Below are 14,653 nucleotides of genomic sequence, written 5' to 3'. Positions count from 1 at the left end.
GCAACATATGTGATGGACGGTAAGACAAATTTTTTCATATAGCATTTTTGCCGGTTGGCCTGATCCTGCATATTGAATTTTGAAAAATGCCGAGTTTTTCGGAACTAAATTTTCTTCTTTTTTCTTGGTGTAATCGATGTTTTTTAAACTAAAGCGAGAATAAAATATTTTTCTCAATATGCGAAGCGCTTTTTCACGTTGTAACCGTACATAGCCCCTGCTAACAATAAATGTGGCAGTTCACAGTTTGGGTTGTCCATTGGGTTGTCCATCCATGTACAGCGATTTTGTCGGGTTGAGAAACAGTTGAGCGACGTCCGCCCAACGACCCACTCGCCGTAATGACTCGGCTGCTGCTTGTTCTAGAGCCAACTTTGTAGGGGACTACACTGTAAGTATCGTGTCACCTGCTTATGCCTGGATGTTAACGTTAGGCGGCATTGGTAATTGTATTAAGCCGCTGATTATGACATTTCGCAATAGTGGACTTATTGAGGATCCTTGTGGGCTTCTTAGAGTTGGGGTATCCTTAACATCAAACACTTTGGTTTTGTACACTATCTTTCTATCGGTTAGGAATGACGTCAATAGATAATACACATTTCTCCGACATCCGTTACGTTGAGTGAATGCTAGTAATAATAGGTGCCACATCGTAACAAATGCTTTTTTTCAAATTTTTGGATAATAGCACCACCAGCGCCTCTAGTTGTTTGTTTAGTTTAAGTCTTTCTTTCAAGGCGTGAAGGGCCATGACCGCGCTTCTACCACTAGTAAAGCTGAAGTGGCTATTTTAAATAAATATTTCAATGTAATAAAAATTGAACACGGGAATTTAGAAGACGTTCGAAAATTTTGCCAAATAATGAATTCCTAACCATTGGGCGATAAAGGATGCGTCTTCTGTGTTGCGAACAGGTTTCGGAATGGAAGTAAATTTTCCAGATTTCCAAATAGTTGGAAAGTGGCCAAATCGTTATTCCGAAATAAAAGTAAATGAAAAAAAAATTCATTGAAGTTCGAAAAGATAATCATTGGGGGTAAGAGTGAGACCATCTAGACAGGGCGCCGAATTCGTTTTGCACATTGCTATCACGGCTCATACTTCCTTATGTGTAAGTGAAAAATCATTCCGAATGGAAACCGCGTTAGCGGACGCTATTCTTCTGATGTCCCTATGTATGTCGTCGTCTGTTTCGAAGGTATCTTTTAACACCTGTGTGTGGAGCAGAAGTGATGCCGATTCCAGTATACTACCGGTCAGCGTATCATCGGGCTTCCTTAATGGGGATAATTGTACCAGCGATGAAAGTGATCCGATACGGTGTTGCAAACGTGGATAGTTTGAAATGCTCTGTACAGAAGTGCTTTATAGAGGCTTCCTGTGCTCTTCGGATGTTTTTCGTACACATTGTGCGTGCCACTTTATAGAAGGAACGAAGTTGTTCTCTCATGTCCGGATCGCGCGCTCACAGAAAAGCCCGGCGAAAACGTCTTACTTTTGCCCCTTCGACTTCGAGATCTCGATTCCACCAGCCATTAGCTTGGTGGAGATTCTAGGGCAGTGCCTGTATAGAGGTCTGCACCAATACCTTAGGAGAACCAAATAGCATTTTTTCAAATAGCGGGAATGTGGTCTTGCCACAAATGTCAATTTTTAGTGATGGGATTGCCTCATTTGAGAAGGAGAAAAGAAGTAACCTGTGGTCACAGAACATATAACCATCCATAATAATCCTTTTGTATCCTGTTGAGGCAAGTGAGTTGCTAGCGGTAACCACATCAATTCGGTTTTGGGAATAATGTGTCTCAAAAGTTGGTAGAAAATTAGGGTTGCTGAAGACATGCAAGAAATGCTGTGAGAGCATCTGTACAACTGCATTGCCTCGCATGTCCGAAAGGAGGTCGCCCCACAAAGCGCTCTTTGCTTTTAAATTGCCAGCTAGAATGATGTTCTCCATTGGATACGTCTCAAATATGTTTGAGACAATATTTAAATACATCTGTGTATCTCTAAGTGGGAGGGGGACAAGAAACACCGACTAGTAAAAAGTCGACAGATGGCGACGTGGCCTTCAGCGCACTTTTATGAGTACGTAACAGAATCGGGGACCAGTCGTAGTCGCGTGGTGTTCCAATGATGACAATTTGCGGTTCTTCCAAGACTGCAAATTTAAAACTTTTGGTTGGAATGTCAGGTATCTGTTTCCATCGAGCGTGTGGATCGAAAACGTTGGTGGTGACGTCAATGTGAATTTTTTTCTTTACGTTGACTAATTCCTGTGTGGTTGATTCTGAATGGTCTAAGTTGGTCTGTACATCTTTAATATTTAACGGGAAAGAAATGAGGTAATATATTCAAAGCTGAAGTATGTGCCACAGTAACGTGAACAATATTAGGTATGTGCGGGAATATAAAGCCACTGGGGGAAATATGAAGAAAAATTTCATTGGAGGAGGAAGAATAAACTTCATTATTCAGAAAGGGGAGGAGAAATGGGGGTGACCAAGTTTTACGGGGGCTAGGTTGGGGCCCAAGGGCCACAACACTAGCAGATCAGTCCGCCAGCTTTGCCTGTCTATGCAAATTTGGGCTCCTTAAGGACCTCTCCCAGGCTATCGGTAAGGGAGATGGTTGCAGGAGCTCCTCGGATGGAGGGTTGCTGGGGCAACGCCATAATACGTGGTCTTGTCCTGTCTGCGCTAGGCCACAGTTATTAAACTTTCGTAGCTTTCATCTTTCACTATTCCAGCCAGCCTCCTCGGGCTGAGTGTACAGTGAGCCTGAGCCCTTCGCAGTTTAGTCGCTTGCGCTCAAGCTATTTTTTCTTTCATCTGGAGTTGGATAAATCTTTGTTTGTTCTCGTGCCGGCTGATCCGGTCTCTGTAGCTGAGTGCCAAGTCATTCGAATTGGGTTCCTGGGACCGCACCTTTGCCCGGTTTATGTTCCCTCTGGCTGTCTGGTGAGCGGCCTCATTTCACAGCTTCCCACAGTGACCCGGAACCCAAATCAGCTTAATTTTTTGTTAGTGGCACACAAGGTGCAAGCCGACGCCATCTATCGCCACTGCGAACGCTTTCAGTGTCAAGTAGCGCATTGTTTTCATTACTGATGATGTAATGTATGTACCACTAAAACAAAATTTGAAAGAGTGACCTCTGGAACAGTTAAACAAGAGAAGAAAAAGAAATGCACGAAAGCGCAAAACGCAAAGTGGGTAAGCGTAAAAAATTACGAAAAAGAAGAATGATAAAACAAAAGTTCATGAAATAGAAGAAATAATCACGACAACGTGAAAACAATTAGAGTAGGCAAGGCTTTAGAACTTAAAGCAGGAGGAAACCAATATGACTAGAAATAAAAGAAAAATAACTCGAAATTTTAGAAACACTTCGTGCCAGCCCGCACCCTTTCAATATAAAAACAAAACGTAAGCCCGTTGTGTGCGGGAGGCGCGCTCCGGACACGGCGGATAGAAATATGGGTAGGCTCCATAGTTCGTGCGCGCAAAGTCGCGCAACTCTTTCTTATGGGATGCGCTATTTTTATGGCCTGCAAAATGAGGCATATGTTCCCTCACGAATCGCCTGCAAGGCGCGCAACTGGAAGTTGTGTCACAAGCAACCGTAAATTTCTGTGTAGGTTGAGGTCCCGCGCACTTCGCGCATACTGTCTTTGCAGGATCGTCTCTGTCAGGGCAACATCGACGTGTATGTCCATACCTGGCAAAATGTGTCCACAAAGATATGTGGACATCTTCCATTATTCTGGCTGAATTCCAGCCGACGCATACCCGTTCTCAGAGCATGAATTTTTTGGAAATCGTGCGGTTTGAGTTCTGAAATGAATATCATGTTACCACCTCTTTCCTCTAATGCGGGTTACACTGCTAAGGTAGCTAGGTCAAGATTTTTCAGGATTTGAACTATCAAAATACCGGTCGCCGTCTAGAAGCGGGAACTTCCGCATCCGCTCCCGTGAGTTGGACGTGCGGTTTGCGTTTCGCAGTAATGCGAACCGAAAGAGCCGCAGGCGTTACGGGCGTCGATTCTACCGCCTTTTCAACTGGTCAAACGACGCTCGTTCCGACGCGTGAACTGTGACACCCAGGCGCGTCTGTCACAGTGTTAGGGCTCCAATTCCCGCCTGTGTAGGATTAATGTGTGTTTTTGTAGAGGTAAAGCGTCCTTTGCTTGTGTTCGTAAGTCACCTACTGGCACTACAAAGGCCACATGCTGCGGTAGCAACAGAGATTCCGAGCGTTGTCACGACAGGCAGGGGAATCTGGGACTCTGAGGCGGTCCGCGAACTCCCAGTGGGCCAGAGGACGAAAGGAAGACGATGACGTCTTTGCGACGGTCGGTCTTGACGTCGGCGAAAGACAGACCGGATGCTGATGCACCCCTGAGCTTTACATAAAGTCAATGCTCCGCCAATTCGCGATGGGTGTCGTTCAGCTGATGGCGGAGCTCGTGGATGACTCCGCCTCTCCACGTCGCTTGCGCCTCAATCTCAGCAGAAATGTCAATCATGCCGTTCGTTTCGGTGATGATAAGTGCACTCTAGCCATTTGAAATTTTTGTTTTGTCTTTGCGAAGAATTTCTTTCAACCAACGTTGACGCGCCGTCATCTGTGACCACAGCGCAGCTAAAGCCGAATCAATAAGGCCCCAAAATGGACGCACCCGAGGGCGCGCCGTGCACGTGAGAGTCCAACCGGGCTGCACAACTCGTCGCAGCAACAAAAGTATCGCACGTGTCGTCCAAAGCGAAATCAGGTGACCTGAAATGATTGACACGAGAGGATTGTCGCGACAGGGTCCGTCTGCGTACATGATCGCGGAAGGAGCCTGTGTCAGCTCATCCATAGCACACGCTCGTGGAGGCGGCCATATTGGCCATAGAAGCCATTAGGCCAAAAATGACAACACAAAATAAAAAAAAACCTTTTTATAACAAACGAACGGTCTACAGTCTTTGTACACGTTTAAAATTAACCTCACCCAAGACTTAGAATCGTAAAATCAAAATACCTCACGATATCCTGAAAAACCAGGAGCATCAAAGCAAACACCAACCAGGAAGAAGCGCTTGCCGGCTCGCGCTTCTGCTATTTGTGCGTAAAGTTTACAGTCGATATGGGATTCTTCACTTCATAGCTGGAGATATAAATATTCTGTTACAATAGGTCAGAGGACCTTTGTGAGGCGTAAAAGGCCACACTCGAGCCGTAGGCGTGGTAACCTTATTGTGCAGAAACTCAGCGTGGGAGAAGGATATCCTGCAATTGAACACAACACCTAGTGTGCGTGCGGAATCTGTAAATGTGTTGGGCTTTGGAGCGCCGGGTAGACATACTGAAAAACGAGCCCGTGTCTGCCGCTTACGCTGTACGTGAATAGGACGCAGGAGGTCTTGTCGTTGTTTATTGACACTTTTACAGACTCGGCCCAATCGGCAACTCGAGAAAGGACCTGCATGGCTGTATTCACAAGGGCCGTATGCGATGGAGCGGGAACGACGATGACGATTTCGTCTGCGTGCGCCTGTACACGTTCTCAAGGAGGCAAGCGCAAGAAAAAGGGGCTGTCAATGACAACATTCCACAAAAGTCAAAAGAGGGGTGCACCTTGAGGGCTTCCAAAGGGAGGTTGGGCCTCCACCTGTCCTGCGTGGGATCTAAGGAATACACAGCGTTCCTCAAGAAACGTTCGGCGTAAGTAAGTTGTACAATTCGCTGGGAAAGCGCTGGTCACAGAAATATTGTAGGATGTGGGGATGCCACGTGCTGCCGAAAGCGCCATGAAAATCTAGGGACATGAGGAGAGCAGGCGTGCGATTGTTACTATACTCGAGCAGCTGTTGCTTGAGTATGTGCAGTGCCATGACCGAACTGCGTGCGGCAGTTAACCCGTACTGGTGAAAGTTTTCGAGCTCACGAGCGTGCAAGAAGTGACGTAGCCTGCCAGTTAACCGCCGCTCAAGAGTCTTGCCAAAGACAGAGCTGATGCAGATGGGGCAGTAAGATGAGATACTTTGTGGAGGCTGTCCCGCCTTGTGAATGAAGTAGACGCGTGCACAACGCCAGCATCTCGGGAAATATCCGAGTGTTATTACGGCGTTAAAAAGCAACGAGAAGAATGTTGAATGAACCCAAAACAGCTCCTTCATTATGAAGGGCGTGATGTTGTTTGGGCCAGGCACCAAATTGGTAGGCGTAGCGCGGAAAACGTACGCTAATTCATCGTAAGTCAATGGCACTTCCCATTAATTTGTGAAGTACGGTTGCGTGGTGAGTGCGCACGTAACCGAGTGGCCAGTCACACGTGTGGCCGGATCGTCCACAGCACTTTGTGTGGTTCTAAGAGCACCACGGCCGACTCGAGGTGCGAAGTCGGGAGCGTTCCGTCCGGACCCCCCAGGGGCGGCAGGCAGCGGAACTAAAGGAGGCGGCCAAACTTCGCCTTGAAAGGTGAGGAGAAGAAGGACGCACGTACGCACGATAGAGTGTAGCAGCAGACGTGCTTCTCCCTGACGGCATTGATGTTGCTTCGGAGGGCAGAAAGAGCCGTGCCGTTTTCGCGGCGTAGAAGTGTCACATGACGGGGTCTCGTGACTTCTGGAAGCGACGACGCTTAGCTGCGACTTCTTTGCCTTCAATTTTCAACCGTAGGGTAAATCACGGCTTACAGGCTGGTCTTGCGTGGATGGGTCGTTGGTGGCGGTAGTACAAGCGCTCGTAAAGCCTGTAAAAAGCTGCCACGATGTGATGTAGTGCCACCGCGGAGACTACGAACGCAACAAGACTTCCTTAAACCAGTGTTTCCCACGTTGGGCCTCGAGCAACTCGTATTGTGCTTAATGCTTGAGGTGTTTTCCAGGCATGGAAGGCCCGCCCATTCGTATTTCGATAGGCTTGTGACTTCGATAAGCAAGGCCTGTCCAGCTTAAAGAATAGGGCGTCTCGTGGGTAGACACGGACTGATTATGGTTGAGTGGAAGCAAGTGCACAGAGAGGGCAAACAGCGCAAGCAGGGGCGCTCTTTCGTCACTCTTTACGGGCCCTTACAGGTGGTGCTTCGTATTGAAGTCGCCCGCTACAATGGTGTTATGCGAGCGAAAAGCGGAGACAACCTCCGCCAATTCGTCAACAATGGGCTCAAGAAAATAACGTGTTAGTGCATACACGCAGACGAGCAGACGAAGGCGACGAGAGTCATTGTAAGCCAAGGCGGGAAATTGGAGGATGCGGCCACTGCGGAGCTGCTTGTAGAGGACGGGGAACATTTCACCTCCACCAAATATGTTTCGTGAGTAACGAGTCTGCATATTGCAAATATATTTAGAAAATATTGTTACGGTGCACCATCGACTGGAGCAAGCGTAGCACTTGGCGAAGAGCACGAAGACGCCTGTGCGTTAGACTCTATTGATTCTCTGTGGACGCTAAATTAAAAACTTAGATCTCGCCTCGTCACATTTGGTGGGGGTGCTGGGTAACCGCCTCGCAACGGAACTGCGCAGCGCCTGTCGTTTGAAGGGTCATTTTGCAACAATGACGAAAAATACGGCGTCTGCATCGGCTCCTGGTGTTTCTGTGGTTGAGCATGATGCGGCGACTACATCTCCTCCTGCGACCACAACCTTCGTGCTCGAACACCGGCGGAATCCTGGCACGTTTAGCGGTTCCGGCAATCCAGATGAAGTGGACGTTGAATATTGGCTGGCAGAGTATGAAAGTGTGGGTGCTCGATACCGATGGGGCTCGATTCTCATGCTGGTGAACCTTTTGTTCTATCTTAGGGGAACCGCCAAATCGTCGTATGAGATCCATGATGAAGAACTTAGGAGCTGGGCAGTGTGCAGGCAGAAAATGTTGGACTTGTTCGGCAAGCCTTTTGGGAGAAAAATGGCTGCGAACAAATTGCTCGCGTCTCGGCCGCAGACCTCGACGGAGCCGTACGTCTCGTATATAGAAGTTGTGTAAGCACTGTGTCGCAAAGCCGATGTCGAGATGCCGGAGGCTGTCAAGTTTGGACATATTCTTAAGGGGATTGTGGACGACGCATTCAGCTTCCTAATCAGCCAAAATAATTATACAGTGGACGCGATTATAAAGGAATGCTGGCGCTTTGAACAAGCGAAGAAACAGTGCATTTGCAGCGTGTTTGCCTGCCTTATGATTACAGCTGCAACGTCATCTTGCGAAGATCATGCAAGAAGACAGCCACCACCTCCAGTTTCATCGGATCAGGTGACCCGAATTGTACTGCGTGAACTTGAAGCCATTACCCCTGCTATGACTCACACTGCGGCAAGTGACACGACCCCACTCACTGCTAACATGGTTCAAGCCATCGTCCGCGAAGAATTCGCCAGCAGAGGTATTCTCTCGGTGCGCGTGTTGCCGACCCCGCAGCAAGGTCCATGGCGTCCACAATAGTCCTATCACGAGCAGCAGTTTACGGCTCGATCTCGCTACCCTGCAGCGTCGACCAATTTGGTGCGTCGACTAATCGACCAATTTGCTTTCATTGCCACCGTATCGGTCATGGCGTCTGGTACTGCGATTACCACTGTTTCTCGCCACCTCAGATGTCGCCGGAACATTCCTACCGACAAAACAGCACCCCCATTGCATCTGCCGCGCACTCTTCTTTGGCAAACAACTACAGAAGGTTCAACAGCCGATCTCCGTCACCCCATGGTCGTCAGTCGCGTTCGCCTCCAGGACGTCGCCAGTCGTCTCGCTCACTACAGACTTGGGGGCCGTCGTCCCCATTCAACCCCGCCCCTGCCTATCCGGAAAACAAAATAGTGCAGCACCCGGAGGTGACACTGTTTTATCGACGTCCTCCACAAATCCTCTCTTGACGCTTCCGACGAGACAAAGTTTGTGAGGCATTGACGTTCACGGGGTGACTATCCCTGCCCTACATATATTGGAGTGCACATTTCTGTATTGAGCACGAAACTTCTCTGACGCCTACATAAAGTGCTCACGTCTGCCGCTTCCCGCACACTCCGAGTCGCTTATGGGAGGACCCCTGCCGTTCAAGGGATGTGCGCGGCCCGTGTGTCTATTGCCGGTCATTTTACATTAGTTCAGTTTGCCGTCATTTAATTGTGTCCTTGTGACTTAATACTTGGCTTGGACTTCCTGTCACGTCATTCTGCACTCAATGATTCTGCCACTGGTGCTCTTCGGCTTCAGCTACCGCAGCTTCCCGATTTTGCAGCTGACCATTATCCACGTTTTTGCTCTCGTCACCACGTTCACTTGCCTCTGCAAGCTGCTACATACGTCACTTTGTCGTGCTCACGTGATGTGCTCGATGATGACTACCTTGTCACTCCTATAATCGACGTACTTATGACCCGAAACGTCACCCTTGCTCACACTGTTGTCTCCATTCGTGATAATACAGTGGTTACACTTTTACTCAACGCCAGTCTCTTCACTCAAGTTATTCCGCAAGACGTGTCTTTAGCCACCCAATCTACGCTTGACAGCTGCAACGTTACTAGTTTGGACACAGATGCTACATCCCCCTGTCTTGGCCGCAATTACACTCTGTCTGCTGATGACATTAACAAGATGATCGCTCCTGATTTCACCCTAGCGCAAGCTGCTGGCGTCCGTCATCATATAAAGACATTTTCGACTTTGACCACTACCCTCTCGGCGAAACAACCGACGCGACTCACCGGATTAACACTGGTGATTACAGTTCTATACGGCGGAGTCCATATCACGTATCTCACAATGAGTGCCAAGTAATTCAGAATGAAGGCGACAAAATGATTGCTAAAGATGTCACAGAACCATCATCCAGCTTTGGGCTTCCCCTGTCGTGCTCGTTGAAAAGGAGGATGGCAGCTGGCGCTTTCGCGTAGACTATCGCCATTTGAACAGTCACTTATAAAAATGTCTACCCTTTGCCTCAGATTGATGGCACCCTCGATTGCCTTCATGGTGTTCAATGCTTCTCGTCTATTGACCTTCGGTCAAGCTATTGGCAAATTTCCGTCCAGCCCATGGATCACAAAAAACCGCTTTCGTTACGCCCGACAGCTTCTAGCAGTTCAAGGTCATGCCGTGTGGACTATGTAATGCGCCGGCAACTTTCGAGCACACGGTGGACTCCCTTCTCCGAGGATATAAGAGGTCCATCACGGTGTGTTATTTAGACGATGTCATCGTCTTTTCACCTACCTTTGACAGCCACATCACACGTCTGTCGGCCATTCTGGATGTTTTTCGAAGGGCTGCTCTCCAGCTCAATTCTGCAAAATGCCATTTCGGACGTCACTAAATCACCATACTCGACCACCTTGTGAGTGCCGCTGGTGTTCAACTGGATTTTGGCAAGCTGCATGTAGTTTAAGGATTTGCTGAACCACGTTCAACCAAGGACGTCCGAAGTTTTGTAGAGCTATGTCTTTCATTTCGCCGATTTGTCTGCAACAGCACTGACATCACTCGTCCACTTACTGAGCTCTTATAAAATGACGTCCCCTTCGCATGGGGCGAAGAGCAAGCGGATGCTTTTTCGGATCTTATCGATCTGCTCACTACGCCACCAATGCTGGGTAATTTCCACCCTGCATCACTTACAGAGTTTCGAACCGATACTAGTGGCCATGGAGTTGGACCGGTGCTCTGCCAACGACAGTACGGGAAGGACCGCGTGATTGGTTACGCCAGTCGTCTTCTTTCACCACCTGCCGAACGAAAGTTCTCCATTCACTGAGCGTGAATGCGTGAAAGTTCTCCATTCACTGAGCGTGAAAGCCTAGCTTTAGTGTGGCTCGTGACAAAATTCAGGCCTTCCCTTTATGGCAGAATTTTTTCCGTTGTTACAGACCATCACGCTCTTTGTTGGCTGTCATCGCTAAAGGACCCATCTGGACATCTCGATCAGTGAGTGCTGCGTCTGCAAGAATACTAGTTCGTGATCCACTGCAAGTCGCAACGCCTGCACACAGACGCAAACTGTTTGTCACGTGATCCGGTTGAAACGCCCGACTCGAAAGACCTTGAATCAGACCTCTGCGTGCTCTCCCTCCATGCTTTGGGTGATATCTTCACCGAACAACGACGTTCCCCAGTCTTACTTTCCATCATCGAGCGTCTGACCTCTGCTCCAAAAGATCCTTTCATTCACGTGTCCTAATTGCACAATAACATTTCGTACCGTCGCAGCTTCAACGCCGATGGCCCGAAATTACTACTCGTGCTTCTCCATCACCTGCATTTGAGCGTTCTCGAACAACTCCACCACGTACCTACAGTCGGTCAGCTAGGCATCTCTCGTACCTACGATCATGTGCGACGTCGCCTTTACTGGCCCGGTTTGTATCGTACTGTGGTTCGCACGTAACTGCTTTCAACCGCTGCCAAAATTGCAAGTGCCCCTCTGGGCTACCGTCTGGCCTCCTACAGCCCATTGACATACCCATGGAACTATTCTTCTGTGCTGGCTTTGAACTGTTGGGCACGTTTCCTACGTCCACTTCCGGGAAAAAATGGGTTGCAGTCGCCACAGATTACGCCACACGCTTTGCCATAACTCAAGCACTGCCGACAAGATGTTTCGTTGACGTCGCTAACTTTTGCTTGTATGAAGTCATTCTTCATCACGGCACTCCGCGGCAGCTGCTTACTGATCGAAGGAGGTGCTTTTCATGTGTTGTTGATGACATTCTCCACGCCTGCTCCACTGAGCACAAGCTTACCACCGCTCACCATCCACAGACAAACGGTGTGGCTGAGCGTCTGGACTGAACGCTGACGCAGGTTCTGTCAATGTACGTTTCACTAGATCACCATGACTGGGACAAAGCACTCCCCTTTGCCACAATTGCATACAAGTCTTCACGGCATGACATAGCTACGGCATGACATATTTGCCATTTGGCCGACATCCAGCGTTACCACTTGACACGCTCCTTCCTTCGCCTGCCCCCTTGTCTACTGAGTATGCCAGCAATGTCGTTTCTCAAGCCTATGCAGCCCGTCAGCTTGCCCATGATTGGCAGCACTTGTCGCAAAAGCATCAAAAAGACCGTTATGACAGTCGCCACCAGAGTGTGGACTTCCTGCTGGGGTTTGTGGTACTTCTCTAGACACTAAACTGCCAAGTCGGCTTATCAGAGAAGCTACTGCCACACTACCAGGGTCTCTACAAAGTGTTACGAGAACTGAGTGCGTGAACACCCCTACACAATGCCTCTTCAACCCCCTCACTTCACACAGACGTGGTCCACGTTTGCAGACTCAAACCGTATCACCCTGCTAGTTCGTCGCCACCTAACCAAGTGCTGTGACGGCGCTTTCGCTGCGGGGGAGAGATGTTACCGTGCACCATCGACAGGAGCAAGCGTAGCACTTTGCGAAAAAGATGAAGACGCCTGTGCCTAAGACGCTTGCGTGAGAGGCAACTCGGCCATCTTGTTCAGCTGCCGATTCTCCGTGGACGCTATATCAGAAACCTAGATCTCGCCCCGTCACAAAATATTTGCAAAAGCAGTTGCAGCACTGGCCAGTCTGGCGCTGAGCTGGAGCAGCAAGCGACCTTTTCTTCTTCGCCGGGCACACACATGCATTGAAAATATGCATTGCAGTAGTCTATATGTAACAATATAGAGCAAAATTTAGGTGCTTGATGGCGAATAATTTGTTCACCTCTTTCATCAAGTCGGAAGGTAAGAATAATGCATGATCGCATAGTATTTCCCAGGAATCCGACTTGTCGGAACATTTGTACCGGTCCCTCCATTGTGGTCGATGAATCGATTGCTGGTAGAGCTACCACATGGCATGAGAGAGAAAGGGCGCAGAATATTGAAACTTGGTGCATTACTGGACTTGGGAATGAGGGTCACAATGGCAGACTTCCATTGCTCCGGGATGTCACCTCGCTAACAAATCCTGTTAATCTCATCATAAGAAATTCAACAGTCTTTTTCCAAGTTCTGAAGTGCTTTGTTGGTGACACTGTCCAGACCCGGTGCTGATCAGTCATTAAGTACTTGCAGGACACGTCACACATCGCTAATGGCAAAGCGTTCATCCAAATGAGCACAAGGTGTTTCCATGTACCCCGAGTAGGCTTGCATGTTCGAATCGACTGCTAGTGGTAGATACATCTTAGCAAGCCGCCCCAATAGCTCCGCGCCCGAGGAGGATTTTTGAGCAAGATGCAGTGTTCTAGCGAGGACCCCCCTCTGATTATATTCCGTGCCCGACTCGTCAAGCGGGTGTTTTAAAATGTTCCATATACCACTGGTTCTTATCGGTGCATCGACTGAGTTAAACATTTCATCATACTACTGGCTCGACATTTCTGGCAATGTTCTTCAATTTGTGTATTTCACTCCGCAATTTTTTCGAAGCTTACGATTAAGCCTCTGACCCTTTGATCTGGCCAATAGCAACTGCTTTGCCTCCAATAAGTGCGTAAGCCGACTGCCCATTTTTTCTGTCTGTACCTCTGTCTCAACGGTCCTTCTAACTGCCCTAATGTCCTGCAGCAGCACTTCCGTTCGTTGCCCCAGACTGTTCAGGATTTCCCTCTGTTCCACTCGAGGCCTTCGTGACTCCCTAAACTTATCCATATTACGTAAGTAAATTTTATTTTAGGTTTTTGCCTTCATAAGCAATTTAGTAACTATAATATATTGGTCAGTTCCCAAATTCATTAGAAGATTTTCCCAATCTACCGAGCCAGCGTTTTTTACGAAAACTAGGTCCGGGGTGGAGTGCCTGGTAATGGATGTGCCGCACCTAGTAGGAAACGGCAGATACGTTATTAACAAATCTCCCGTCTCCTGCCACAAGCTCTTTCCTTCAACAGAATCATACAGGTAGTTCGACGTCCGGAAACGCGCGTTAAGATCCCCCTTTACAACTGAAGTCCCAGCCAATCTGGTTGCCTTAGCTATAATTTTTTTAATGTTTCTAATGATCACTTGGACTACTATATCTAATAAGTATAAAAATACTGGGAAGGTTGGAAGCATTGGGTAGGAGCTCAACCAAAAACAGCTTCGTTTTTTAGGTCGTACCCCTAGATCATGTGTCACAAAGTTGTACTTCTTGCTGACTAATGTGGCAATCCCTCTGCCTCCCCCTTTCACTCTATGTGCCTTCTTCCCAGGGAGGGTTACACTAACAGTCAGCGTCTCCTGCAGCAGGATCATTTGCGGCTTCTTGCTGTGAGAACGGAAAGTTGCTGCAGGGTGCCTCTTTGGCTAAGGTTGTCCCTGCAGTTTCATTGCCTTATACAAAATTCACAGTGCGAGGCCATCTTGATTATGGCAGGTGCTCCCTGACCCTACTGTCAGGTTCTGTACAGAAGCAGCTGTACTATTCGAACAGGGGATACTCGTGAGAATGGAGGCCGATTAAAGCGTTCCCTCTGGAAAGCAATTTGCGTGAATCCTAGTTGTTTCCCTGATACTGAGGCTTTGCACCTTGAAGCCGGCATTCTGTAATTGAGTCTCTACACATTGAGTTCTGGCGTGTTGAAAATCTATTATCTGATCAATAAGTGGGAGACGTTGATATACCTCCAAAAACGCTCCTTAAGTCTTTGAATCTCAAGGCAAATTGAATTTAATGTCTTCTTATTTCAGATTTAGCTTTA

This window comes from Rhipicephalus microplus, chromosome 7, assembly GCF_043290135.1.
Source record: "Rhipicephalus microplus isolate Deutch F79 chromosome 7, USDA_Rmic, whole genome shotgun sequence".
NCBI classification, from domain to species: Eukaryota; Metazoa; Arthropoda; class Arachnida; order Ixodida; family Ixodidae; genus Rhipicephalus; species Rhipicephalus microplus.
The sequence above is the reverse complement of the archived record's forward strand: the minus strand, read 5'-3'. Positions refer to the sequence as shown.